The sequence below is a fragment of the Panthera uncia genome, chromosome A2 (assembly GCF_023721935.1).
Source record: "Panthera uncia isolate 11264 chromosome A2, Puncia_PCG_1.0, whole genome shotgun sequence".
NCBI classification, from domain to species: domain Eukaryota; kingdom Metazoa; phylum Chordata; class Mammalia; order Carnivora; family Felidae; genus Panthera; species Panthera uncia.
The window spans coordinates 44,134,213-44,161,116 of NC_064816.1; the positions used below are offsets into that span (position 1 = coordinate 44,134,213).

General features: G+C 39.0%; 1 pseudogene; it reads left to right on the top strand.

Annotated features, from left to right (window-relative positions):
- The first annotated feature begins 6,852 nt into the window (after nt 1-6,852).
- LOC125930375 (40S ribosomal protein SA-like) overlaps nt 6,853-26,904 on the top strand; it is a 34,902-nt pseudogene continuing 14,850 nt past the window's right edge.

Here is a 26,904-nt window from a genome sequence, read left to right on the forward strand (position 1 = left end):
TTCTACTTCAGGGCCTTTTCACATTTTGCTCCTTCTGTCAAGAATGCTCTTCTCTGCATTCCAAGATGCTGGTCCCTTTCATATACCTCAGGACTTTTAGTAAATGTCACTTATAAATAGAGGTCTCTGTCCACTCATCTAAACAAGGCCTTAGTTTCCTTTTGCTCCTTTCTATAGCACCACTGTATTCCCTTTATAGCACTTATAATGACTTGTAATCATATTACTATTATTTGGTTATTGGTTATTACCCATCATGTATTTCTCAGCTAAATATCAACAAGAATCAAATCTGTCTTTTCTATTGTTTCACCCTTGTATCACTCACATCTAGCATAAAGTAGGTATTCAATAAGTGTTCTTTGAATTAATGAAAATGAGGGACATTTACAACAGGTTTCTCTCTACCCAAAAAGGACACAATGGACCATGGACTTTCATTCTATGTCAACATATTCACTAAGATAGAAGGAATGTCACAATTGAGGATTGCTAAAATACTGAAGGTTGTCAACTATTATTCTCTAGACATCTTTCTTAAATAGTGTCCATCCATCAAGGATGAATTAAATTCAGCCCTGCTTGAAGACAGAATGAAATGACTTTACCCAGCCCCTTATGAACTTATGATTCTTTGAAAAATCCATAAGCTCTCATCTTCCCAGCACACTGATAACTAGGTAATTATCCTTTTGATGAAAAAGGAACCCTTTTTATATCTATCCTTACTGAATTATAGACCTCAAAATGGAATTGGAGTTGAATAGACATCAAGCACCACTGCCTACCAGTTCCCAGCAAAGATGAGAGAGAGATCATTTGTAGTGGTATCTGGGGACTCAGGGACAATGCTGTCAGAGTGTCCTTCCTGCCTTCTCCAGTGACTCCTCACTGTGAGCACTAAGTCCACAGTATTAATTACATTCTCTCCTCATTTTGTGAGCCAGTCCCTAACCAAATAGAAGATGCATTAATTGCCCCACCTTGTCTGTTCAAGGGTTTTGAAATTAAGCCATTCAACTGAAGATTTTGTATAGATTAACTTTGAGATGCAATTTGAGCCATTCCCACCATGTTAACCAAGGTCAGAGGGCTTTGTTCTGACAGCACATCAATTCCCACATTGCAGTGTACTTGTCCCAGAACACTGTCTTGACACCTGTGTAAGACCCTGTCCACAGTCTCCCCCAATTACTAAATGACTGCTGGAATCATACAATTAACTGCCCACCTGACTGTGCCCAGAACCCACAATATTATGTCTGCCCCATGACCTACAGTTTATTGGCACTACTCAATTATCAATACTGGGTCAGATTAAGCCCTCATTAGCTAGCTACCCCACCCCATAGTCAAGGCTATCACTCCAAGATTTTCTTGCCTAACTCCCCATTTTTAGGGCCTCAGACTACAGACATTTACAGTTGAGCTTATACAAACTATCATGCCCACACTTTTACCTGGTCTCTACATATTAATCCTCTGTGATTTCTTTTCATACAACTGTCAGTTTGGAGGCATAATCGTGTAAGCCTTTACCTTCTGGACATCAGCATTGGAAAACTTCATTATTATTAGTTAAGATACAACAGAGTGACAAATGCAGCTTCAAAAAACTACACAACTTCTTTCCCTTTGAGAATTTTTGCACAGCTTTCCATATTTGGTACCCAAGGACATTTCTTTTCTCTCTCTGCTAACTTGGAGTACAGCAAGGTTACATTAGCTAATAAAAGCCCTCTGCTGACAAAAGATGCTTTTGAAAAGTCACTCAAAAAGGGAGCACTGTTGATAGCTTTATTAAAATAAAATGCCACGTCTTTGTGAAGTTAAAAGTCTCTGGATTGCGGTTAAAAGTCTGGTCAGCTCAAAATACACTGGAAAGTCTTTAAAGAACCATGTTTTTATTAAGCTGGCCTCACACACATAGCAGCTAGAATGTAAATCCAGACAATTCCAACCCATCTATCATTTCCTTTCTCTATGTCATGAATAGAAGAATTAAATGAGAGATAGGTTCTATTCTGAACACCAATTAATAGAAGTTATTGAACTCATGATTCAAAACAACTTCATGCAAGTTAACACAATAGTTAGCTAACGGATTTTGCTGATCACGTGGCAAGAACACTTAAATATGAATGCTGCACAGATTGCAAAGAAATGGTATTCCCACACACTTCTGTGAAAGTATATTTGCGCAGCCTTTCTAACAGACATATCGATAGTTTGTATTAAAATGTAAAATGCAGATACTCTTAAACTCAGTGATTCCTCTTCAAGATATCCTAGAGAGACAATTGCTCATTTGCAGAAAGGGACCTTTATAGGGATGCCCACTACAGAGCTGTTCATAATTATAAAAATATTGAGACTCAGAAAAGTGCCCATCATCTAGGGAATGGTTCTATGTACATCTATTTGGCCTTGAAAATAATAAGGTAGATTTACATTTACAGTGATTGGGGAAGATATCTGTACAAGAATAAAAAAATATCCTATATGTGTAAAAGAGAAACATATTTAAATCTTTACATATATTAGTAAATGCACAAAATAAATACATATTTATTTAAATGTATATAAAATGTTGTGAAGAAAATATTTACAAATTATATATCTGGAAAGGGACTTGTAGCTAGAATATATAAAGAATGCTTACAACTCAATAAAAGGACAAATAATCAATTTAAAAATAGACAAAGGATTTGAATAAACATTTCTCCAAAGAAGATACAGAAATGGATAATAAGTACATGAAAGATGCTCGAGATTATTAGTCATTATGGAAATGTAACCAAGGCCACAATGAGATAATGCTTCACATTCACTACAATGGCTACAGTAAAACAGATAAGAGCAAATGGTGACAAAGATGTAGAGAAGTTGGAATCCTTATTCATTGCTGGTAGGAATGTGAAATGGTGCAGCTACTATGGAAAACAGTTTAGCAATTCTTCATGTAGTTACTACACATGTAGTTACTGTATGACCCAGCGGTTCCACTCCTAAGCCCATGTCCAAGAGAACTGAAAATATATGTCCACACAAAAATTTGTACAGGAATGTTCATAAAATATTATTCACCACAGTCAGAAAGTGGAAGCAACCCAAATTTCCTTCAACTGCTAGATGGATAAACAAACTATGCTATATCTAAAAATAGAATATTATTTTGCGATAAGAGGAATGAAGTACTGATACATGCTGTGAAATGAATGAACCTTGAAAACATTATTCTAAATGACAGAAGTCAGACATACAAAGCTTATTGTATGATTCCATTTACACGAATTATCCAGAATAGACAAACCCACAGAGACAGAAAGCATATTAGTAGTTATTAAGAGCTCAGGGGAGCAAAAAATGGGGAGTGACTGCTAATGACAAAAATGTTTTAATATTAGATAGTGGTGATGGTTCCATAACTCTCTGAAAATGCTGAGAACCACTGAATTGTACATTTTAAAGGAGTGAATTTTATGGTATGTGGATACCTCAATAAAGCTGTTATTTTAAATCATTTTTGAAAAATCTTGAAGGATATCTACCAAGCTAGTAAAAGTTGTTACCTTGGCAAAGGGATTAACATATATTTTTAAGAGTAAGAATTGAGCCCTGTATTTCTTATTACAATATGGTTTAAAATACATTGAAAAAAAGGAAGAAAAAGTCATAAGAATCACTCAGAATGGTGCTGTATAAGAGAAATGAATAGTAGTGTGTTTCACCCTTCTTGATTTACAACCTAAGAGCAGATATTCGTTGCAGAAAATAACCTCTGTTTTTGAACACTTTTCTAGGCCCTGGGTATATAAAAATGCATAAACCATGATTCTTTTCTTCCATGAATTTAAGGTGCATATAAGAGTTGACATAGGTACACACAGCCAATTTTTAAATAGTGTGATAAATGGTACAGTAATAGTATGTACATCTAGCTATGGAAGCACAGGGGCAGGGACCCAGGGGAAAGGAGTTGAACTTTAAAAAATATGCAGAAGTTAGCCAAGCAGAGAAGAGGTAAAGGCAGACAGCCAGCAAAAACAGCATGGGCAAAAGCCTGTAGAGGTGCTGGGGCATGGAGTTTTTAGAGAAGAGTGAACATCAGCAGTTAAGCCTGTAACCAATGGTTTATGGAGGAGATTCTTACAGATGGAAGGGTAGGCTGGAATCAGACTGAAAAAGTCTTTAAACAATGCCTTGAGAAGGAATTAGGACATTATTGTGCAGGCAAGGGAAAGGAGCAAAGGAAAGGAGGAGACCAGATAGAAAGACATGTGACAGAGAGCTAAGAAAAATTCCTGATTTATGGGGCACCTGAGTGGCTCAGTTGGTTAAGCATCCACCTCTTGATTTCGGCTAAGGTCATGATCTCACAGTTCGTGGGTTTGAACCCTGAACTGGGCTCTGTGCTGACATCGCAGAGCCTGCTTGGGATTCTCTCTCTCCCTCTCTCTCTCTCTTCTCTCTCTCTCTCTGCCCCTCCCCTACTTGTGCATGCCCTCTCTCTCCCCCCTCCCTCAAATAAATAAGGATTTAAAAAAATTTTAGAAAAATTTCTGATTTAACCAAGGCAGGAAAGAGCTTGTGGACTAGAGCTGGGGCAGGGGCAGTGAAGAGTGAGGTCAGACTCAAGAAATATTTCAGAAATAGAATAAGCCAGACTCTGGGACTGACTGGTGTGGGAGGGAGAAAGGGGGTGGCAGTGACTTTCAGAAGCCATTAGTTGTCAGAGCACATATACAGAGATTCCACTCAGACTTGCTTGCCCCTCAGGAAATAAATGGGAGATGAAAAAACGGGTTTCATATACAATAAAAGAAAATATGCCTTGTACTTTGCATACTTCTAGATAGATAGATCCTCCTGAGCTCCAGCTGTTGTGACATCATGTACTAGGGCAAAGAGTATTTAACTTGTAGCATATACATACTTAGTTATATGTTATGCATTATGTCAAGTACTTTATGTGCATAATTTCATTGAGTCCTCAGGACACCCCATTGTAGAGAAAGAAAATGGAGGCTTATTGATATTAGAAAAAAAAAAGGTTCAAACCCAGGCAGTCTGACTTCAGAGGCCAATGTTCTTAACGACTGTACTATCTTCTGACAAAGATGCCTCCAAGAGGTTGAATTAAGCAGCTTTACTTATCCACTTCCAACAAAGGAAGGTCAGATTATAAACTTACCCTCCTTTCCCTCTCACCAGATCAAAAGCACATCCAGAGCATCCATTATGTCCTCCTGGTGAGATCAAAATGACTCTTCGATCCTGGCAGTGACTTCCAGGATGTTTGCAGTGGCCACGTGAAGCAGACACATCTATCAAAAAGCAGGACAGCTATGTGGTCTGCTAGGGAATCCACGCAACACTAAAGTGCCTTCCAAAAAAAACACCAGTTCTTAATATGTGGAGATTCAGAGACTCGCTACAGTAAACATAGGTTGTTTTTTACTACTTAGCTTATACTTGCCACTTTTGTGTTAACATCATCCCAACTTTTCTCTTGGGAACCATACATGATCTCAACTCAGTCTGTATGGTTGGGGTGGATGTACTTCATCTCTAACTTCAAGGGTGAGCATATGACTCAGAGCTGACCCATCATGACATCTTACCTCCTTTGCTCCAGGACTTGGCTCAGAGTTGGGCATGTGATGCAGTTCAGTCCAATGATAGGCCCAGGATACTTTTTCAAATTAACCAGTAAGAAAAAAATCTTCTGTTTCTTATGTTTGGACCTATAAGGAAGAACACTTGAAACTTCCAGGTACATGAATATGGCCAGACTCTGTTTGAGCTGGTTAGCCAAAAAAGAGGGATTAAGAGTTGCAAGATAGAAACAGGGAAACTTTGAGTACCTAAATCAAACCATTCCTGAAACTTAACCTGAACTTTTCTTTTGGTTACACAAGCCAATACATTCCCCTTGATATTAGCACTATTTTGAATTTTTGACATCTGTAAGCAAATAAACAACAACAAAAAATCACAAGAAAGAAAAACCTAAAACACCTGCCTCAATAAAACTACAATGTGCTGAGTAGGCAGTTAGCTAGCTTTCCTGCAAAGGAAACATTCAGAGGGGGCTGCTACTTCCAAGGCTTTTTCTGCCAAGATCTATCTAGAAAAAGCAGCTAATGTAAGAGCTGTCACATCCAGAGGTGCTCAGCATTGGCCTTGTAAATACTACATTATACAGAGCAACTGTGGGGCATAAGCAACAGAAGAGAAGGTTAAGTAATCTCTGTGTGCATACTATGGACCTGCTGTCAGCCCAACTTTCTCACATTCTGGTAAAAATAATTTCTTCTATCCTGACATCTTGCATGAGGGTGTTCTCTCTCAGAATGTCCTCCATATTCAAGTCCAGCTGTTCTAGCCATTTTGAAGACATTTCTAGATTAATCTACTCCAAGGAATCTTCCCTGGTTATTGTACCCTTTACTGGCATCTCCTGTGAGCTCCTATAATGCTTAGACCTAGTACTTCCCACATGGGATCCAGGCAAACAAGGCAAATTTTTCTATCTAGCTTGGGAGAATATTCCTCAAGTGTGATTTCCATATGTGCTGTAGGCCCACCAGGAGGGCAGTAGAAGAGGAATTGGGGGCTTTTGTCAAGTCTACAAGAGGTATAGATTTTAATATTGCAAGGAGAAATTGATAGGGTCTTTAATATTCTACAATTTTGCAATTCTGAAAAGCGCTTCCTGGAGAAGGACAAGTGCTCACCATAAGCCAAGGGTGTGAGCACTAAGGCTTTAATACAAGGGGCTCTGGGGGCCTTCTTTATTCCTTCCAAGGGTTGTGAACTGATGCAGAACTACAAGTGCAATGCTGTAAGATGCGGTCCAGAAGTGATGCTGAAAGTAAGGCTAAATGTGCAGGTGTTGAGAGCTCAGAAAGCCAGACTTCAACAGACATCAAAGTGTCTCTGAGGAATACTCTGATAAGCGAGTCCCCTGGGAACACTCCCGACCAGTAACACTCCTGACAAGAGACACCAAGGAGAGTGGCTTCTGACATTATGGCCACAAACACAGCAAAATCCTTTGTGTGGAACTCCTTTGCAAAGAGCAGCTAGACTCTGGCTAGAGAGTCTGGCTGGGGAACATTTCCCAGCGGCAGCTCAGCCTCTCGGCCCTTCCAACATGAGAGGCTGGATGGCATTGTATTCAGATAATGGGCCATGGACTGACAGACTTGGGCTGTTATGATAGCTGTGCCCCTGACTATTGTGTGACCTTGGGGAAATCTCTAATCACTCTAAGCCTGATTTTTTATCATTTATAAAATATGGATAATACTATCACCTCACAAAGGTCTGCAGCAGATAAAATGCAATACAGCACACGAAGTGCTTAACTCTGCCTGGAACAAGGTAAACTGCTAAGTAAGTGTTAGGCATCATCATCATTACTGTCATTATCCAGAAGACCGTAGTGATTAGAAACTGTTGGTATCTCAAGATGCCATTCACTGAGAAGACAGGATAATAAATTCTTTTGCAGAAACCCAGAGCAGTTTGAGGTCCAGACTTAGCTTAGAGCTCCGGTTAATCATGGAGACCCTATGTTGTAGAAACCTCAGATTTCTAATAAAAGATGTAGCTTATAAAGGAAGATTACACAGATATTATCTTGAATTGCTTGTTAATTTTTCCATACGCTTTAATTTTGTTATCCTAGTTAGATTATAAACTTCTTGGGGCGCCTGGGTGGCGCAGTCGGTTAAGCGTCGGACTTCAGCTCAGTTCACGATCACACGGTCTATGAGTTCGAGCCCCGCATCAGGCTCTATGCTGACAGCTCAGAGCCTGGAGCCCGTTTCAGATTCTGTGTCTCCCTCTCTCTCTGCCCCTCCCCCGTTCATGCTCTGTCTCTCTCTGTCTCAAAAATAAATAAACGTTAAAAAAAATTTTTTTTAATAAATAAATAAATAAACTTCTATAAAACATGACCATAACTTTCAACTCTTATTCTATCAAAGGGTCTAAATCAAGGTCAAAGGCCCTCGTTCACTGGCTGTCAGCAACAATGGCCCAAAATGGATGGCTGTAGTCATTCCCACAGTGACAGAAAATATTGCAGGTTATCAGCAATGTGTGAGGAGAGGAGACTCAAAGGTTACACAAAGAACATGGCATCATAATAGTTCTATAAAAATATTACATAGCAGGAGTCTCAAAAATATTCATATCTTTTGAAATAATAATTCTATTTCTAGGAAATAGAATTTCCTACCAAAATAATCTAGAAAGTAGAAGAATGTGATGTGGAAAGCCATTCTTCTTGATAGAATATATAAGCAGAGAAATTTTAAAACAATCTATGTAACAATAGAAATATGTTATGTAAACTACGGATCTTCTTTCATGTAAAGTGCTTATTAAAAATAATGCTTAAGGGTTACCAGGGTGGCTCAGTTGGTTAAGCATCCCAGTTCAGCTCAGGTCATGATCTCGTGGTTTGTGGGTTCAAGCTCCACATTGAGCTCTGTGCTGACAGCTCAGAGCCTGGACCCTGCTTGGATTCTTCCTGGCCAAGAAGCCCAGCAGAAGTGAAGGAGCCCAGACCTTTTACACCTACAGGACATTGGAATACCAAAAAAACAAAACACTTCTAAATTCTCCTCTGGGGCAAGGAAAGACCAAGGTCTGTAACTTACATATTCTTTTCTGAGAGGGAGAAGAAAACAAAACAAAACAAAACAAAACTAGCTCTCATTAAAGACACCATCAGTGGGGAGTACTGTCACCAAGATGATGACATAGGTAGTTCCTGACTTCACTTCCTTTCACAAGAACAACTACCAACTCTTCAAGAACAAGGCACCACTGAGAGAATCCTAGCACATGGAGGTGAGGTTCAAGCACCCCCAACCCTGCACCAGGGAGCCCCAGACAGACTGCATTAGAAGTATAAGAGAAGCAGCTACACCCTGACCCAACTGCCTCTCCCCCAGCCCAGCCCATCATCAGGCTGAGAGGTCTTTCCTGAGCTTCAGTGCCTTTAGTGGGAAGAGAAGACCTAGGGGGGACAACCAGTGACCCTAGCATTGTGGGTCACTTTGTGGGAGCCACTAACTCTGATCTCACCCCATGGGAACTTCAGGGGAATCTGCAGGGCACAACCACTGGAAATCTGAATGTGATGGAGCCAGGGGAGCAGCTTGCTACAACTAGCACATGGATCTTGACAAACCTATCTGTACAGTTCATATCTGTAGTGTCCATGTACTACTCCCAACTAGTAGCTTTTCTCATATGCAAAACCAAGTTGTTGGTACTATCTGACCTGAAAACATAAAACAGTGCAGGTCTGATTGATTCAGATCCTCAAACAGGAGTTTTGCCAGCCTGAGAGCTTGGTTTGCCCATGCCCAGGCAAGAAGCTAAATGACAGCCACACCCCCTCTAGAGAAATTAGGGGGGGGGGATTATGCACAAAACAAGATCAACAAAGCAATAGAGAGGAACAAACAAACAGACATCCCATAGGGGAAAAATACAATAAGTAAACTAAAGAATTCAATAGAGAATTTTAAAAACAGACTTGACCATATAGAAGAAGAAACAGAGACCTGGAAAATAGAATATTAGAAAGTATCCAGTCAAAAGACAAAAGCAAAATGAATAAAAAATGAGTGAAGAAAGCCTACAAGACTTATGGGACACAATGAAAAGAAACAATATTTACATTATGGGAAATACAAAAGGAGAAGAAAAAGAGCAAGAGGAAGAAAGTATATTTAAACCAATAATTGCTGAAAACTTCCCAAACCTGAGAAGAGAAATGGACATCCCAACCAATGAGGCCCAAAAGATTCCAAATAGGTTGAAACTGGATAGGGCTAAACCAAGATACAGTCTGATTATTACAAGTCAAAGAGAAAGAATTTTGAAAGTAACAGAAGGAAAGAAAAAAGTACATATAAGGGAAGCCTAATAAGACTTATCAGCAGCTTTCTCAACAAAAACATTTCAGGCCAAGAGAGACTACAATTGCATATTCAAAATGTTGAAAGAAAAAAATGGTCAGGAAAAAATTCTATACCCAACAAAACTGTGCTTCAAAAATAAAGGCGGGATCAAGACTTTCTTGAATAAACAAAAACCGAGGGAGTTCATTACCATCAGACCCCTTACAAGAAATGCTAAAAGGAGTTCCTGAGTGAAAATAAAAGGGTGCTTACTAACATCACAAAAACATAAACAGGTAATAAAAAACTAAGGGTAGTGGTAAATATATTGTGAAAGTTATATTCTGTAACATGGTGATAGTAATGCATATCTCATTCATAAACATAGTTTAAAAGTTATAACAATGAAAATAGTAAAAATAGCCTTAACTATAATAATCTGCTAGTAATTTTACAATATAAAAATATGTACATTATAACAACAATAACCTAAACTGTAATGGGGATAAGTAAAAGTATAAAGTTCAGACATCTATTAAAGTTGTTATCAACTTAAAATAGGAGATTATAATTTTAAGATTTTTATATAAGCCTCAAGGTAACCACAAGGGAAAAACCTGTAGCAACTACACAAGGAACATAATAAAAGAATCAAAGCATAGTGATACCCAAAAGACATCAAAATACACACAAAAAAGACAGCAAGGTAAGAAACAAGAAACAGGAGGGTTTTCCTCGTCCCTCAAACACAGCTGTATTAAGGTCAGATCAGTTGGAACACCCAGGAAATCAGTCTGCAAAGTGACAAAGGATCTCCATAGTTGGAAAGAGACAACGTGGCAGGTGCAAGGTACATGGAAGTGAATTGGGTGAGAGAAAAGCTGTGGTGCCATGGAGGGGGAAGGAACCCCTTCTACGGAAAGACAAAAGGGAGAGAAAGAGAGAGGAGTTGAGTAAGTGTGGCATCGGGTTTGCACAAGAGACTCTCTAGACCACAAACTGGGGAGTGAGAAGTACTTAGTACTGCAGGGTTTTGTGGCAAACAGCTTTTGGAGCTTAAACTCTGACATTTTGGAAGCTGGTGACTTTCTCCAGAGCAGAACTATGGTGCATGTTCCTGGGGAGAAGGAGGGAGCTGGCTTGGGAGTGCATAGTGTGGTGTACGGATCTCCACCATGCACTGGGAGAGAACAGTCCCTTTCCTGGAGTACTCTAGGAAGAGGACATATTGCCTCTACAAGGACAAAAGACCCTGTAGGCATCAACAAGAGGTCTTTTCTCAGCAGGAGACAGAGGTGCACCCAGAGGAAATATAACCTTGTTGCTTCTTTCTACACACTGCAGGTATAGGACTGCCTTTCTGGGACAAAGGACTTCAAACAAACATGCAGAGGCTCTACTCCAAAGGAGGGGGTGGGTCTGTGCAGTACTGTGTCCTTTAAGACTTCGAGGTTTTTTTTTTTTAATTTTTTTCTTTTTTTTTTTAATATATGAAATTTACTGTCAAATTGGTTTCCATACAACACCCAGTGCTCATCCCAAAAGGTGCCCTCCTCAATACCCATCACCCACCCTGCCCTCCCTCCCACCCCCCATCAACCCTCAGTTTGTTCTCAGTTTTTAACAGTCTCTTATGCTTTGGCTCTCTCCCACTCTAACCTCTTTTTTTTTTTTTCCCTTCCCCTCCCCCATGGGTTTCTGTTATGTTTCTCAGGATCCACATAAGAGTGAAACCATATGGTATCTGTCTTTCTCTGTATGGCTTATTTCACTTAGCATCACACTCTCCAGTTCCATCCATGTTGCTACAAAAGGCCATATTTCATTTTTTCTCATTGCCACGTAGTATTCCATTGTGTATATAAACCACAATTTCTTTATCCATTCATCAGTTGATGGACATTTAGGCTCTTTCCATAATTTGGCTATTGTTGAGAGTGCCGCTATAAACATTGGGGTACAAGTGCCCCTATGCATCAGTACTCCTGTATCCCTTGGATAAATTCCTAGCAGTGCTATTGCTGGGTCATAGGGTAGGTCTATTTTTAATTTCTGAGGAACCTCCACACTGCTTTCCAGAGCGGCTGCACCAGTTTGCATTCCCACCAACAGCGCAAGAGGGTTCCTGTTTCTCCACATCCTCTCCAGCATCTATAGTCTCCTGATTTCTTCATTTTGGCCACTCTGACTGGCGTGAGGTGATATCTGAGTGTGGTTTTGATTTGTATTTCCCTGATAAGGAGCGACGCTGAACATCTTTTCATGTGCCTGTTGGCCATCCGGATGTCTTCTTTAGAGAAGTGTCTATTCATGTGTTCTGCCCATTTCTTCACTGGGTTATTTGTTTTTCGGGTGTGGAGTTTGATGAGCTCTTTATAGATTTTGGATACTAGCCCTTTGTCCGATGTGTCATTTGCAAATATCTTTTCCCATTCCGTTGGTTGCCTTTTAGTTTTGTTGGTTGTTTCCTTTGCTGTGCAGAAGCTTTTTATCTTCATAAGGTCCCAGTAATTCACTTTTGCTCTTAATTCCCTTGCCTTTGGGGATGTGTCGAGTAAGAGATTGCTACGGCTGAGGTCAGAGAGGTCTTTTCCTGCTTTCTCCTCTAAGGTTTTGATGGTTTCCTGTCTCACATTCAGGTCCTTTATCCATTTTGAGTTTATTTTTGTGAATGGTGTGAGAAAGTGGTCTAGTTTCAACCTTCTGCATGTTGCTGTCCAGTTCTCCCAGCATCATTTGTTAAAGAGACTGTCTTTTTTCCATTGGATGTTCTTTCCTGCTTTGTCAAAGATGAGTTGGCCATACATCTGTGGGTCTAGTTCTGGGGTTTCTATTCTATTCCATTGGTCTATGTGTCTGTTTTTATGCCAATACCATGCTGTCTTGATGATGACAGCTTTGTAGTAGAGGCTAAAGTCTGGGATTGTGATGCCTCCTGCTTTGGTCTTCTTCTTCAAAATTACTTTGGCTATTCGGGGCCTTTTGTGGTTCCATATGAATTTTAGGATTGCTTGTTCTAGTTTCGAGAAGAATGCTGGTGCAATTTTGATTGGGATTGCATTGAATGTGTAGATAGCTTTGGGTAGTATTGACATTTTGACAATATTTATTCTTCCAATCCATGAGCAGGGAATGTCTTTCCATTTCTTTATATCTTCTTCAATTACCTGCATAAGCTTTCTATAGTTTTCAGCATACAGATCTTTTACATCTTTGGTTAGATTTATTCCTAGGTATTTTAGGCTTCTTGGTGCAATTGTGAATGGGATCAGTTTCTTTTTTTGTCTTTCTGTTGCTTCATTGTTAGTGTATAAGAATGCAACTGATTTCTGTACATTGATTTTGTATCCTGCAACTTTGCTGAATTCATGTATCAGTTCTAGCAGACTTTTGGTGGAGTCTATCGGATTTTCCATGTATAATATCATGTCATCTGCAAAAAGCGAAAGCTTGACTTCATCTTTGCCAATTTTGATGCCTTTGATTTCCTTTTGTTGTCTGCTGATGCTAGAACTTCCAGCACTATATTAAACAACAGAGGTGAGAGTGGGCATCCCTGTCGTGTTCCTGATCTCAGGGAAAAAGGTCTCAGTTTTTCCCCGTTGAGGATGATGTTAGCTGTGGGCTTTTCATAAATGGCTTTTATGATCTTTAAGTATGTTCCTTCTATCCCGACTTTCTCAAGGGTTTTTATTAAGAAAGGGTGCTGGATTTTGTCAAAGGCCTTTTCTGCATCGATTGACAGGATCATATGGTTCTTCTCTTTTTTTTTGTTAATGTGATGTATCACGTTGATCGATTTGCGAATGTTGAACCAGCCCTGCATCCCAGGAATGAATCCCACTTGATCATGGTGAATAATTCTTTTTATATGCTGTTGAATTCGATTTGCTAGTATCTTATTGAGAATTTTGGCATCCATATTCATCAGAGATATTGGCCTGTAGTTCTCTTTTTTTACTGGGTCTCTGTCCGGTTTAGGAATCAAAGTAATACTGGCTTCATAGAATGAGTCTGGAAGTTTTCCTTCCCTTTCTATTTCTTGGAATAGCTTGAGAAGGATAGGTATTATCTCTGCTTTAAACGTCTGGTAGAACTCCCCTGGGAAGCCATCTGGTCCTGGACTCTTATTTGTTGGGAGATTTTTGATAACCGATTCAATTTCTTTGCTGGTTATGGGTCTGTTCAAGCTTTCTATTTCCTCCTGATTGAGTTTTGGAAGAGTGTGGGTGTTTAGGAATTTGTCCATTTCTTCCAGGTTGTCCAATTTGTTGGCATATAATTTTTCATAGTATTCCCTGATAATTGTTTGTATCTCTGAGGGATTGGTTGTAATAATTCCATTTTCATTCATGATTTTATCTATTTGGGTCATCTCCCTTTTCTTTTTGAGAAGCCTGGCTAGAGGTTTGTCAATTTTGTTTATGTTTTCAAAAAACCAACTCTTGGTTTCATTGATCTGCTCTACAGTTTTTTTAGATTCTATATTGTTTATTTCTGCTCTGATCTTTGTGATTTCTCTTCTTCTGCTGGGTTTAGGCTGCCTTTGCTGTTCTGCTTCTATTCCTTTAGGTGTGCTGTTAGATTTTGTATTTGGGATTTTTCTTGTTTCTGGAGATAGGCCTGGATTGCAATGTATTTTCCTCTCAGGACTGCCTTCGCTGCGTCCCAAAGCATTTGGATTGTTGTATTTTCATTTTCCTTTGTTTCCATATATTTTTTAATTTCTTCTCTAATTGCCTGGTTGACCCACTCATTCGTTAGTAGGGTGTTCTTTAACCTCCATGCTTTTGGAGGTTTTCCAGACTTTTTCCTGTGGTTGATTTCAAGCTTCATAGCATTGTGGTCTGAAAGTATGCATGGTATAATTTCAATTCTTGTAAACTTATGAAGGGCTGTTTTGTGACCCAGTATATGATCTATCTTGGGAATGTTCCATGTGCACTCGAGAAGAAAGTATATTCTGTTGCTTTGGGATGCAGAGTTCTAAATATATCTGTCAAGTCCATCTGATCCAATGTATCATTCAGGGCCCTTGTTTCTTTATTGACTGTGTGTCTAGATGATCTATCCATTTCTGTAAGTGAGGTGTTAAAGTCCCCTGCAATGACCACATTCTTATCAATAAGGTTGCTTATGTTTATGAGTAATTGTTTTATATATCTGGGGGCTCCGGTATTTGGCGCATAGACATTTATAATTGTTAGCTCTTCCTGATGGATAGACCCTGTAATTATTATATAATGCCCTTCTTCATCTCTTGTTACAGCCTTTAATGTAAAGTCTAGTTTGTCTGATATAAGTATGGCTACTCCAGCTTTCTTTTGGCTTCCAGTAGTATGATAAATAGTTCTCCATCCCCTCACTCTCAATCTAAAGGTGTCCTCAGATCTAAAATGAGTCTCTTGTAGACAGCAAATAGATGGGTCTTGTTTTTTTATCCATTCTGATACCCTATGTCTTTTGGTTGGCGCATTTAATCCATTTAAATTCAGTGTTATTATAGAAAGATACGGGTTTAGAGTCATTGTGATGTCTGTATGTTTTATGCTTGTAGCGATGTCTCTGGTACTTTGTCTCACAGGGTCCCCCTTAGGATCTCTTGTAGGGCTGGTTTAGTGGTGACAAATTCCTTCAGTTTTTGTTTATTTGGGAAGACCTTTATCTCTCCTTCTATTCTAAATGACAGACTTGCTGGATAAAGGATTCTCGGCTGCATATTTTTTCTGTTTAGCACACTGAAGATATCGTGCCAAGCCTTTCTGGCCTGCCAAGTTTCAAAGGAGAGATCAGTCACGAGTCTTATAGGTCTCCCTTTATATGTGAGGGCACGTTTATCCCTTGCTGCTTTCAGAATTTTCTCTTTATCCTTGTATTTTGCCAGTTTCACTATGATATGTCGTGCAGAAGATCGATTCAAGTTACGTCTGAAGGGAGTTCTCTGTGCCTCTTGGATTTCAGTGCCTTTTTCCTTCCCCAGTTCAGGGAAGTTCTCAGCTATAATTTCTTCAAGTACCCCTTCAGCACCTTTCCCTCTCTCTTCCTCCTCTGGGATACCAATTATGTGTATATTATTTCTTTTTAGTGTATCACTTAGTTCTCTAATTTTCCCCTCATACTCCTGGATTTTTTTATCTCTCTTTCTTTCAGCTTCCTCTTTTTCCATAACTTTATCTTCTAGTTCACCTATTCTCTCCTCTGCCTCTTCAATCTGAGCCGTCGTGGTTTCCATTTTGTTTTGCATTTCGTTTAAAGCGTTTTTCAGCTCCTCGTGACTGTTCCTTAGTCCCCTGATCTCTGTAGCAAGAGATTCTCTGCTGTCCTCTATACTGTTTTCAAGCCCAGTGATTAATTTTAGGACTATTATTCTAAATTCACTTTCTGTTATATTATTTAAATCCTTTTTGATCAGTTCATTGGCTGTTGTTATTTCCTGGAGATTCTTCTGAGGGGAATTCTTCCGTTTGGTCATTTTGGATAGTCCCTGGAGTGGTGAGGACCTGCAGGGCACTTCCCCTGTGCTGTGGTGTATAACTGGAGTTGGTGGGCGGGGCCACAGTCAGACCTGGTGTCTGCCCCCAGCCCACCACTGGGGCCACAGTCAGACTGGTGTGTGCCTTCTCTTCCCCTCTCCTAGGGGTGGGATTCACTGTGGGGTGGCGTGGCCCATCTGGGCTACTTGCACACTGCCAGGCTTGTGGTGCTGGGGATCTGGCGTATTAGCTGGGGTGGGTAGGCAAGGTGCACGGGGGCAGGAGGGGCAGGCTTAGCTCCCTTCTCCTTAGGTGATCCACTTCAGGAGGTGCCCTGTGGCAGCGGGAGGGAGTCAGATCCGCTGCCGGAGGTTTGGCTCCGCAGAAGCACAGAGTTGGGTGTTTGCGTGGAGCGAGCAAGTTCCCTGGCAGGAACTGGTTCCCTTTGGGATTTTGGCTGGGGGATGGGCGGGGGAGATGGCGCTGGCGAGCGCCTTTGTTCCCCGCCAAGCTGAGCTCTGCCGTCAGGGGGCTCAGCAGCTCTCCCTCCCTTTGTCCTCCAGCCTTCCCGCTTTCTGAGCAGAGCTGTTAACTTATGACCTCCCAGACGCTAAGTCGCACTTGCTGTCGGAACACAGTCCATCAGGCCCCTCCGCTTTTGCCAGCCAGACTCGGGGGCTCTGCTTGGCCGGCGAGCTGCCCCTCCACCCCGGCTCCCTCCCGCCAGTCCGTGGAGCGCGCACCGCCTCGCCGCCCTTCCTACCCTCTTCCGTGGGCCTCTGGTCTGCGCTTGGCTCCCGAGACTCTGTTCTGCTAATCCTCTGGCGGTTTTCTGGGTTCTTTAGGCAGGTGTAGGTGGAATCTAAGTGATCAGCAGGACGCGCGGCGAGCCCAGCGTCCTCCTACGCCGCCATCTTCCGGAACTCCTTAATTTTTTTTCTTTTAATGTTTGTTTATTTTTGAGACAGAGAGAGAGGGAGACACAGAATCTGAAACAGGCTCCAGGCTCTGAGCTGTCAGCACAGAGCCTGACGCAGGTCTCGAACTCACAGACTGCGAGATCATGACCTAAGCCGAAGTCAGAAGCTTAACCGACTGAGCCACCCAGGCTCAAAATAAAGGTCAAGAAGAAATCATAACCAGGAACTAGTTCAAAACAGATATAAGCTATATATCCAAACAAGAATTTAGAACAACAGTCATAAGACTACTAGCTGGCTTGAAAAAACCATAGAGAAATACTTGCTGCAAAGATAGAAACCTAAACACTAGTTGGGCTGAAAAAAATGCTTAAACTGAGATGCAAAACTGACTAGATACAGTCACAATGAGTACTAAAGAAGCAGAAAAGAAAGTAGGTGATATAGAAGATAAAATCATGGAAAATAACAAAGCTGAAAAGAAGAGGGAAAGAAAACTATTAGATCACAGAGGAGACCTAAGGAACTTAATAATTCCATAAGATGAAACAATATCCATATCATAAGAGTCCCAGAAGAAGAAGAGCAGGAAAATAGGGCAGAGGTTTATTTCAACAAATCATAGCTGAGAACTTCCCTACTCTGGGGAAGGAAACGGGCATTAAAGTTCAAGAGCCACAGAGAACTCCCCTCAAAATAAAAAAAAAAAAAAAAAACAGATCAACACCACAACATATCATAGTGAAACTGGAAAAATGCAAAGAGAGAATTCTGAAAACAATTAGGGATGAAAGGTCCTTAACCTACATGGTAGACACATAAGGTTAGCAGCAGACTTGTCCACTGAAACTTGGCAGGCCAGAAGGGAGTGACAGGAAATATTCGACGTGGTGAATGGGAAAACTAAGCAGCCAAGAATTCTTTATCCACCAAGGCTGTCATTCAGAATACAAGGAGAGATAAAGAGTGTCCCAGAAAAACAAAAACTAAAGGAATTCATGACAACTAAACCAGCCCTGCAAGAAATTTTAAGGGGGACTCCCTGAGTGGAGGAAAAAAAAAAAAAGACCAAAGCAACAAAGACAACAAAGGACCAGAGAACATTACCACAACAACATAAACCTAGAAATCAATAGTAAAAGGAAAACTGAAAAATTCACAAACACTTGGAAATAAAATAAATTTATCCTAAACAACCAGTGGATCAGAAAAGAAATTAAGAGTGAAATAAGTCAGACAGAGAAAGACAGATACTATATGTTTTCACTTATATGTAGATCCTGAGAAACTTAACAGAAGACCATGGGGGAAGGGAAGGGGAAAAAAAGTTACAGAGAGGGAGGGAGGCAAACCATAAGAGACTCTTAAATACTGAGAACAAATTGAGGGTTGATGGGGGGGTGGGGGGAGAGGGGAAAGCAGGTGATGGGCATTGAGGAGGGCACCTGTTGGGATGAACACTAAGTATTGTATGGAAACCAATTTGACAATAAATTATAGTTTTAAATAAATAAATAAATAAATAAATAAATGTAAAGGGCAAAAAAGAAAAAAGAAAAAGAAAAGAAAGAAAAATCTACAGCCCAGGTGTATTTAGAAATAGGTCTTAAACTCTTGAATCTCATGTAATAAACTATTCCCATATCATTAAGTGCTCAAATTTTTGCCATAATTGGAAAAGGTAGTCACTCTTCCAGTTGCCAGTCTCAAACAAACAAATGTGAAGCGTGTGAACACAGGTGCACTAAAGTTTTTTATTTATTGCAAACTTTGGTTCATTCTCTTATTTTGTAAGATACCAAAATTCCCGTTTCTAATCTAATTGCACAGGGATAGTTTGATTCTTCTGGGAGCAAGAGAGAGACTATGTATAGCATTCCAAAAGTAAAACAACTTCAACAACAACAACAACAAAAAAAATTAAGAGAAAATAAATGGTTTCTTGAGACAAATGAAAATAGAAATACAACAAACCAGAACTTATAGAATACAGAAAAAGCAGTTCTAAGAGGAAACTTCATAGCAATAAACACCTATATTAAGAAACAGGAAAGATCCCCCATAAATAACTCAACTCATTACTGTAGGGAACTAGAAAAAGATGAACAAACTGAGCTTAAAGTTGGGAGAAGAAAAGAAATAATAAGGATTAGAGCAAAAATAAACTGAAGAGAGAATACAAAAACAAGAGAAAAGATTAACCACAGTAAGAATTTGTTGTTTGAAAAGATAAACAAAATTGACAAGATCTCGGTTAGAGTAACCAAAGAAAAAAGAGAGTGGTACCAAATTAATATGGTACCCATATGTATTCTGAACCCACAGAAATGCAAAGGATCATAAGAGGCTACCATGAACTACAGGCCAACAAACTGGACATCCTAGAAGAAATGGAAAAGTTCTTAGAAACATACAGCTTAACAGGACCAAATCAGGAAAAAAATTAAAAAGCTGAAGAGACCAATTGCCAGTAAGGAAATTGAATGAGTAATAAAGAATCTCCCAATGATGAAAATCCCAAGACCAGATGGCATCACTGGTGAATTTTACAAAACACTTAAAGAAGAATTAAAAACAATGATTCTCAAACTCTTCCAAATAATCAAGGAAGAGGGAACACTCTGAAACTTATTCTAAGAGGCCAGCATTATTGTAATGTCAAAACCTGAAAAGGATGTTGCTAGAAAAGAAAACTATAAGCCCATATCCCTTATGAATACTGATGTAAAAATTCTAAATAAATACTAGCAAACTAATTCAACATCACATTAAAAGTATCACTCACCATGAGCAAGTGGGATTTATCTCTGGGATGCAAAAATGGTTGAAATATGCAAATCAATCAATGTGACACATTAATAAAATGAAAGAATTGTATGATAATTTCAATACATACAGAAAAAGTATTTGGCAAAAGTCAATGTCCATTTATGATAAAAAAAGAACTATTTGGCATAGAAGGAACATATCTCAACATAATAAAAGTCATATATGACAATCCTTCAGCTAACATCATACTCAAGGGTGAAAGTTTGAAAGCTTCTCCTTTAAGATCAGAAACAAAACAAGGGTGCCCAATATCACCACTTCTATTTAAAATATAGTATTGCAAGTCCTAGACAGATCAATCAGAATAGAAAAAGAAACAAAAAATATCAAAATTGGAAAGGAAGAAGTAAAACTGTTTCTATTTGCAGATAAGGTAATATTATATATCGAAAATTCTAAACAACCAATATTAGATCCAATCAATAAATTCAATACAGTTGTAGGATACAAAATTAATGTATAAAAATTTCTTTACAGTAACAATGAATTTTCTGGAAAAAATAAAGAAATCAATCCTATTTACAATAGCATCAATCTTTGGCTATTCAAGGTTCCATATATTCAAATCTATTTTTGTGGTTCCATATAAATTTTAGGAATGTTTTTCTACTTCTGTAAAAATCTCATTTGAATCTTGATAGGGGATACATTAATTCTACAGGTAGCTTTTTGTATTATACATATTTTAACAATATTACTTCTTCTAATCCATGAACATGGGATATCTTTCTATTTATTTGTGTCTTCTTTGATCTTTTTCACCAATATCTTGTTTTCAGAGTAGAGGTCTTTCACCTCTTGGTTACATTTATTCTTAAGTATTTTATTATTTATAGGCAGTCTCTTCACAAATGATGCTGGGTTAATTGTATATTCACATGTAAAAGAATGAAAGTGGACCCCTATCATACCCCATTCACAAAAATTAGTCAAAATGGATTAAAGACTTAAATGTAGGGTGTGAAACCACAAAACTTGCAAAAGAAAACAGAGGAGTAAAGTTCCTTGATGTGAGCCTCAGAAATGACTTTTTGGATGTGACATTTAAAACATAAGAAACAAAAGAGAAAATAAACAAGTGGGAGTACATAAAACTATAGACTTATGTACAGCAAAAGAGACCATCAACAAAGTGAAAAGACAAACTACAGAACGGAAAAAATATATTTGTAATCTATATATCTGATAAAGGATTAATATCAAAAATGTATAAAGAACTCATAGAACTCAACAGCAAAAAACAACCCAATTAAAAAATGGGTACATGATTTGAATAGACATTTCTCCAAAGAATATATACAAAAGGCCAACAGGTATGTGAAAAGATGCTCAACATCAGTAGTCATTAGGGAAATACAAATTAAAACCACAATGAGAGATATCACCTCATGCCTGTTAGAATGCCCACCAACAAAAAGACAAGAGGTAACAAAAGCTGGCATGAAAGTGGAGAAAAGGGAACCTTTCCACACTGTTCATGGAATTGTAAATTGGTACAGCCACTATAGAAAACAGAATGGAGGATCTCCAAAAAATTAAGTATAAAGAACTACCATATGGCCCAGCAATTCCACTTCTAAGAAAATATCCACTGGGGTGGGGGCGGGGGGAAATACTAACAAAAAGATATCTGTATTACCACGTTTAAAACACCATTATTTAGGGGCGCCTGGGTGGCTCAGTTGGTTAAGCATCCGACTTTGGCTCAGGTCATGATCTCACAGTTTGTGAGTTCGAGCCCCGTGCCGGGCTCTGTGCTGACAGCTCAGAGCCTGGAGCCTGCTTCACATTCCGTGTCTCCCTCTCTCTCTGCCCCTTCCCTGCTCACGCTGTGTCTCTCTCTGTCTCAAAAATAAATAAACATTAAAAAAAAATTTTTAAACACCATTATTTAAAATAGCCAACACATGGAAATTACCTAAGTGTCCATCAATGGGTGAATGGATAAAGAAGTTGGCGTGTATGTGTGTGTGTGTTTGTGTGTGCATGTGCACATGTACAGGGATATTATTTGCCATAAAAATAAGGAACTGGAGTGCCTGGGTGGCTCAGTCGATTAAGCGTCTGACCTCAACTGAGGTCATGACCTCACAGTTCATGGGTTCAAGCCCAGCATGGGGCTCTATGCTGACAGCTCAGAGCCTGGAGCCTGCTTCAGATTGTGTGTGTCTCTCTCTCTGCCCCTCCCCCACTTGCACTCAATCTCCCCTCACCTCTCAAAAATAAATAAACATTTAAAAAATGAGAAACTGCTACAACCTGCAACAGCTTGGATGAACCTTAAAGGCATTACACTAAGTGCAATAAGTCAGACAGACAAAGATAAAAGCTGCATATTCTCACTTGTATGTGGAATCTAAAAACAAAAAAACAAAAACAACAAAAAACTCATGGAAAAAGATATCAGATTAGTGGTTACCAGAGGCAGGATTGGGGACTGGGAGGAAAAATTGGAGGAAGGTGGTCAAAAGAAACAAATTTCCAGGGATAAGATAAATAAGTGCCAGGGATGTTAATGTACAACATGTTGACTATAGCTAATACTGCTATATGATATACAGAAAAGTTGCTAAGAGAGTAAATCCTAAGAGTTCTCATCATAAGGAAAAACTTTTCATCCTTCTTTTTTGTTTTCATTATATAGTATCTATATGAGATGATGGATGTTAGCTGAACCTACTGCAATAATCATTTCACAATAAATGTAAATCAAACCATACTGCTGTATGAGCTAAACTTGTACAGTGATGTGTGTCAATTATTTCCCAATAAAACTGGAGGGGGATGTGAAACACATCATTAACTTCTCTCTTTTTTTTTAATGTTTATTTTTGAGATAGAGAGGGAGCAGGACGGAGGGAGGGAGGGAGAGAGTGAAGGAGGGAGAGAGGGAAACAAAGAATCCAAAGCAGGTTCCAGGCTCTGAGCTTTCAGCACAAAGCCTGATGCAGGGCTCAAACTCACACACCTTGAGACTATGACTTGAGCTGAAGTCAGATTCTTAACCGAGCTACCCAGGTGCCCCACCATTAATTTCTCAATCAGGTTAACCTGCCATATACCTTTCAGGGCAGTGAAGACAAAACCTGTCTCCTCAGCCCTATCCTGTCTCCTCAGTATCTCTGTGGGCTGCTATCCTCACTGCAAATCACCTTCTCCAAAGAGGTGAAGAAACCTAAATGCCTTGAAGCCACAGGTCCCATTCTCACCTTCTCATCACCATTGTCTCTTTCAAATACCCATGACCCCTGACTATTAGGAAACTATATTATTAGTGTATGTGTTCATTACTGTAAGGTTCTATTCATAACACCACTTAATAATGATAATATACTTTAAGAAAGAATGGATTTATAATCTTCCCAGATATCAGAACAGCTAGATAAGATTACTGATATATTTATTTGGAAAGCAATATTTTAAATATTCACTTTGTTTCAATACCTCATTGGTGAATTGTATATCTTACAAAACCATCTCTCTCTACCTGATACACTTGTTCAGCCATGTTTTCCAAATAATAAAAAACAAGATGAAAAACAACTTAAATTATTTCCTTTTTCCTTCAGTGTTTCAAAGGACTTGGGTTGTGAATACTAATAAGATGATTTTTTTCCAGTTTCCTAGATTCTGGTCATCTGCCTGCTCATTAATTAGGAATTCAACTCAACAAAAAAGTTCTTGGAGATAGAAAGTTAATGCATCAGCACAGAGAAAACAACATCAAATTACTTTTGCTGATCATAGTCTGAGAAATGTCTAAAGACAGCAAGATATTCTAAGGATGCTCCCACTTCCCTTATGACCCTCTGACTATTCAGAGAACAAACTCAGGATTTCAGCACCCTTCACTAAGACCTAATCATTAAAAAAAAACAAAACAAAACTTCATGTATTATTGATGAGGACAGCTAAGCAGGTAAAAATAGTCTCCTATCACTTCAAAGAAATTGTGAGTAAATATAAAATCGATTCATCAGATATGTTTTAAAATCACAGCTGTTAGACTTAGAAAGAATCTCAGAAGATCATTTCACTCCATCTACTGGCTTTATAATAACAAAGTATTATTCTTTCCACATGAGCATAGAGGCAGCCCAGAAGGTTAGGGGAAGGTCTCTTGGCACACAGCTGATTAGGACCAAGAAACAACATGAAGTTAGATTTCAATTTCCAGTGTCCTCATATAGGCCTCTTCCCACTGTGCCCAGCTGCTTTTCTTCTAAAAATTATTCTGTTTGGAGCATTAGTGGTCATTCCTGTATTCATTCTATGTTTTTTAAGCATATACTGTTTGCCAGGAAGTATGCTAGACAATGAAAAGAAAAAAGAAAAAAATATATAGTATCAGCACTGTGTGTGTGTGTGTGTGTGTGTGTGTGTGTATACAGCTCACAATCCAGCAAGGAGAAAGTTACCATAAACAATGAACCATATACTAATTTCATAGCGATAGCAAAGTGCTCTGAGAACATATGAATTCTGCCAAGAAGATCGGAAGCTTTCAGCCCCAAAAGATGAGGAGGAGGTATTCCAGGAAGAGGAAATCATGAGAACAAAGGCATGGATGTGAATGGCATGCTTGAGAAGCAGCAAGCATAAAGCGAGAAAGACATTCCACATCAAAAACAAAAGAGCCTTTGCTTTCACACAAACCTAATATGATAAAGCATCCTCACAGCTGTACACATTTAAGTCATCTCTGCATCACACAGGCCCTCTAAAGGGCATAACTAGGTTTTCCTTACCTTTATTCCATGTTCCCTGTCAGGAAAACCCCTCCCCTCTTCCTCTGGGCCAACTCCCCAGTGTCCTTCCTGATAGATCTCTGACATGACCACTTTTTCATCCTCCCAGGAAGAGTTCATTATCCCTTCCTTTGTGCCCATTTTTTATATCTCTTTCTAGAGAGTATTCTAATTATTTGTTTACTTACATGTCTATCTCCCAAACAATTCTGTGAAGGTTTCAAAGACAGTCTACCTTTAGATCATTGTATGTTTGGTAAACCTACAAATGAATGAATGACCTTTTAGATGGAAAGCTAGGTGCTAAGGATGATAGATAATATGTGTAGTACGAGCTCTAAAAAAAAATAGATGCATACATAACTTATAAGTGGAAGAACAATTTTCAGAATTGAAACCCCCAGGGAAACATTTCCACTCAAATGAAGTCCATAACTGTGATTCAAAGATTTTCATATACAACTGTTTTGGTATTGATTTAAAACTCCACCTACATAGATTCATAAACTCAGATGATTTTCTTGTTACATTCTTAGAGCTCATAAAGAGTGGCCTGAAAAAGTAGGTCTTTAGGTATAATTTAGTCATATTAAACAGAAATGTAAGGGGGAGAAAATGACTGGTCTTTCTTTCATCACTGGCATGTAATTCATTATAAAGGTGTTAAACTCATCGGTAAGTGTGAAAATGAGAAGAAATGAGTCTACTGACAAAAAAACTGCAATGAGACAGTAAACTAAAATTAATGCTTCACAAATCTTCAGCTTCTCAGCCTCATTGTCTCAATTTGTTATTCTCATGAATTATCAAAGTGAAGCACAGACACTGCTCCTAAAAATAAAGATTTTATTAAACTTCATTATGCACCAAAATGCCTGAAGACATTGCCTCTCCTTTGACCTCATGAGCTTTTCAAGCTACTCAATCCCAGGGTTAAAGAAATATCTCATTAGCAGTACCTGATGTCAGCAGATGTGTTATTAAACTGCCTGTCACTCAAGCCCTCAGTACTGAAAAATACCTAGGTCATCCAATCCTTTACACTACCTCCATCTCTTTGCAATATAATAGCAGAAACTGTAGTGCCTGGAATTGTTATAATAATAATTCTAGAAACTTAGTCATTTCTGGGATGTCTTCGAGTTGATGGGAAAGAAGCTACCACCTGCCAGCACATTGCTACACATCAGTAAGAGATGACTGATAGATGATAGACAGTACTAGTTTGCTCCGATTGTCCTAACAAAACACTACAGACTAGGTGGCTTAAACAACAGAAATTTAATTTTTCACAGTTTTGGAGCCTGGAAGTTCAAGATCAAGTTGTCAACGGGGTTGATGTCTAATGAGGCCTCTTATTCTGGCTTTCTGGTGGCCATCTTATCACTAAGTTTCCACATAGCCTGTCCTCTGTTTGTGCTCATTCCTGGTGTCTCTTCCTCTTATAAGGACATCAGTCCCTTATGATTTCATTTACCCTTAATAATCTCCTTAGATAAGCTATTTCCAAACACAGTCACTTTGAAGGTTAGGTCTTCAACAAATGAATTGAGAGGTGGGAACACAATTCAGCCTGTAATAGATACGTAGGCATATAGATAGGTAGGTATGTGATAGATAGATAGATAGATAGATAGATAGATAGATAGATAATGGGAGGGGGGAACCTTTAACTTGCTAGGTAGGTAGACTACAATCAGATATAAATCTGCAAGAAGTAAGCCATTGTCTATGAGGTTAAAAGTGAAAATTGTTAGAAAAGTCCACACTGCTCCAAAGTGTTGTACATGCATGCATGCATGCGTGCGTACACACACACACACACACACACACACACACACACACACGAGGCACTGTGCCTAAAGTTTCACATTAATCATTCAACAAATATTTATTAAGAACTTTTAGTAACTGAGTAATACCTAGCTCTGAGCTAGGTATTATGGACTATGTTAACTGAATTCTGGACTGAAGATGCTTATATTCTAATAAAGATGAAAGAATC